This window comes from Geospiza fortis, unplaced genomic scaffold (genome assembly GCF_000277835.1).
Source record: "Geospiza fortis unplaced genomic scaffold, GeoFor_1.0 scaffold325, whole genome shotgun sequence".
Classification (NCBI taxonomy): Eukaryota; Metazoa; Chordata; class Aves; order Passeriformes; family Thraupidae; genus Geospiza; species Geospiza fortis.
The window spans coordinates 923,565-927,377 of NW_005054427.1; positions in this window are offsets into that span (position 1 = coordinate 923,565).

The following is a 3,813-nucleotide window of genomic DNA, read 5'->3' on the forward strand; positions in this document are numbered from 1 at the left end:
AGCACTTTCCCCTGTTGAACTTCATATGGTTGGTGATTGCCCAGACCCCCAATTTGTGGAGGTCTCTCCCTGCCCTGGTTGGAGTCAACAGCTCCTCCCAGTTTTGTATCATCTGCAAACTTGCTCAGTATCCCTTCCAGTTCCGTGTCCAGGTCATTTATGAAGAAGTTGAAGAGCAGAGGGCTGAGGATGGGGCCCTGTGGAGCCCCAGTAGTGACAGGTCCCCAGTCTGATGTCACCCCATTCACTGTAACCCATTGTGCCTGACCCGTGACCCAGCTGCTCACCCAGCCCCTGATGTGTTTATCCAGCTGTGGCCTGCACATTAGGTCCAGAAGGGTCCTGAGAGAGACAGTATCAAAAACTTTACTGGCCTGCCTTGGTCAGCTGGGTGGGTTACCTAGTCATGAAAGGAAACCACATTGATAAGCAGGACTTCCCTCTCATGTGCTGCGCTGGCTGTGACCAATGACTGTGTTGTCTTTCAGGTGTTTTTCAGTACCCCCGGAATAAACTTCTCCATAACTTTACCAGGCCCTAGAGTGAGACTGACAGGCCTGTAGTTTCCTGGGTCCTCCTTGCCCTTCCTGAAAATTGGGACAACAATTTGCCAGCTTATAGTCATCTGGGACTTCTGGATTCCTAAGACCACTCAAAAGAGACATATGACTACCTCAGCCAGCTCAGGAAGGATACTTGGATTAATCCTATCAGGCCCCATAGGTTTGTAGGGATCCAGCTGGAGCAGTAGGTCCGGCACATATAATTTTTTAACAGACCCTACTATCAAAAGCCTAACAGGAAAAAAAAGCCCAGCAAACCACCAACGTTACGGTTTTCTTTCAGGTGGGTGTTCTTATATTGAGTTCCCAACAGAAGGAAGTTGCAGAATCTAATTGTAGCAAATAGAAGTAAGCAACAAAGAAATCTATTTCCAAACTTCCTCTAACTAAATCATTACAGGAAGTAATGTCTTTTCAAACAATACTTTAATCTAGGAGCTGGACTCAGTGGTCCTTGTGGGTCACTTCCATTTCAGTGTATTCTGTGATTGTAAGTGGCTATGGCAACACAGGCATCTGTATAGGTATGCCTTTGCCCTTAGGTTTCATTTACTTGTTTCATAGGCTGCCCACTCTGTATAAAATACAGCACTTTGTAGGAGTTTTTTCCCCCTCCCATCCCTAATTCAGTCCTTTCCAAACACAGTGGTAATGTTATTCTGAAGAGCATTGAAAGCCCAGTGCTGGACTATCTCCCACTTACTTCATCAGTCCAGCATCTAGTTAGGATCCCAGTGATTCTTTTCTGGATGTACCTTTCAGCTCTGAAAACGAATCTCAAATGAAAAATTAAAACTGTATCCATATAGTTAGGCAAGGATCACATCAAGCTGCTTACTGGGTTGCTTTTTCAGAGTAAAGGCAGACATAACAAGGGGGTGGCCCTGCGAGTCCCTGAGCCCCTCAGTGGGAATGCATTCATTCCTTGCCATACACCTTCTGTTGCAAGTACAGAGCAAAACACACCATTTTGCTGACAGCTGTTTTCTGTCTGCAGCTTTGCTGGGAGTGTTTGCAGCTGCTGCTGTCTCTGTGACTTCTCCTTTAGAAGGGAATTAGCTGTACCCTATTGCCCATGCCTCACACAAAATAGTGAAGGAAAATGGTCTGGAAACAAAGGTCTGACTGGAAATGCAGCAAGTGGGGAGCTTGAGGAAACAAGCTGGCATAAAGAGCCTAAGGATTTCTGACATATAAAAAGCACTATGAAAAAGGATACTACCAAAACAAAAAAAGTTATATGGAGCATTAAAATGTATCATGCAGAGCACTGCAGCCAGTCAGTTCATCTCCACAGCTGATGAAAGTCTTGAGAATTGGTATTTGTACTACAGAAAATTTCAGGTGTTTGTAGGCTCCTTTGCATACAGAGGTGCATGGGAGGAAACCATGGTGCTTTTGTAAGAATCAACAAGCAGCTGAGTTACCATGAGCCATTATGTTCCAAAGGATCTATTAGTTTGGGGTTGATTCTTTCCATGCAGAAACTGGACTGTAAATGTCTGGAAAATCCACACCTTCCAGGCTCCTGTACTGCAGGCAAGTGCCAGCTCAGACACATGAGTGCTGCAGCAGGTCTCACTTTCACTACATGTGACTTAAGAGTGACTAGCAGTACATGAAATATCTAAGGCCATTCAAATTTTTACCAGTAACTTAATGGTATTTTACTTTGAAAAAAACATTCACATAATAATGTACTCAGATAAGAGCAACATTTGAAATACACCCACATACTGAGCACAAAACCATCCTCTAATTCACTGAAAACCCTATTCCACAACACTAATTCTTAATATCTAAAAAAAAAAAAAAAATACATCTTGTAGTTGTTTTAATAATGTATCTTGTGGTTTTTTTAAGCTACAAAATGTCTACCTTTGTGCTACAGTTCCCAGTATTCATGAGTCATGTCTGACGTCTTCTATAACAGTCAAAGATTTCAACAGACACCTAAGTGCATTTCTTTTTCCGACCTCAATTGCTGATGCCCAGACTAGTCAGAAGAAAAAAATTGCAAGAAAGGACAAGGAAGCAACCAAACAGAGGAGCTGACTCACCTAGAATTTCACAAGTATACTGAGTTTAGGCACACAAACAAAATATGAAGTGAACATATACACTGATGGCTATGTTCCTTTGTTTCTGTGGACACAGTATACTGGAAAATTTATTTTAAAATCTTACCTGCTGCCAAGCTGACATTTTAGGTCACTGAAATGTGGCAGTGCTTAAAGAAATTGAGACATTTGAACAGTCCTTGGGAGACTAACTGCATTTGTCCGTTTGCTGTGATTTAAACTAAGTGCATATTCTCTGCACAAAATTAATATTTTATAATACTAAAACATACCTGTTTTCCAGAAGAACAACAGGCATTTGCTCTGTTACCTGAAAGCATGCAGAAATTGCAGCTCTGTAAAAATTTGCTTTTACATGATCATTTACACATCAGAAATTATTAGCACAGTGGTAGTGCCCACAGTACAACCTGTGAAACCCTGGTTTTGCTCATTTTGCCCCACTGAAGAGATGACAGCTCTGCTGTCTTCTCCCATGCCCCTGGGCAGTAGCTGGACGTTGCTGTACCCTTTAGTTAATGTAGCTCACTTCAGTCATCTCTGAAAACTGCCTATTTCTGACCACATCCCAGCTTTTGCTCTGGGCATGTTGGGATAGCTGTCTCAGCACTGGAGCTCTCTGCTGAAGCTCATCTGAGACATTTTATTCATGGGCCAGTGTTGGCTGCTTTGCCACTGGCATCATCCCCAGTCACCATGACTGGATCTAAACAGGCTAGTTTGAGAAGCTGGTGCTTGGCACCATAATGTGAGTCACTTCATCTCTAACCCTGAAAGGATGACAGTGCTCATCATCTACCACACAGAAAAAACATATTTTTTAAAAAAACCTTTTAACCTCAAGTTGTTTCTTCACAGTAACTTTGTCCCACACTTATTTTTATATTTGGTAGTAAAAGTTATTTGCTCTACAGCTGTACCTCCTTACAGTCAACTCTTGCAAGTACAATAGAACTAAAAATTACATTATCTCAGCAACCATCTTATTCCAGTTTGCATCTGTTCCTTGGTGTGCCTGAAACTCACCTATTTTAATTGCCAATTAAAGTTTCATTCTGATTTATTCAGTTTTACACCTGAAAAGTACTTAACTTTTATTTTGCTCCCTAACATAGGGAACCACACTACCCCTTCTTCCTCATTCCACCTTTCACTTGCCTCTCCAGCCA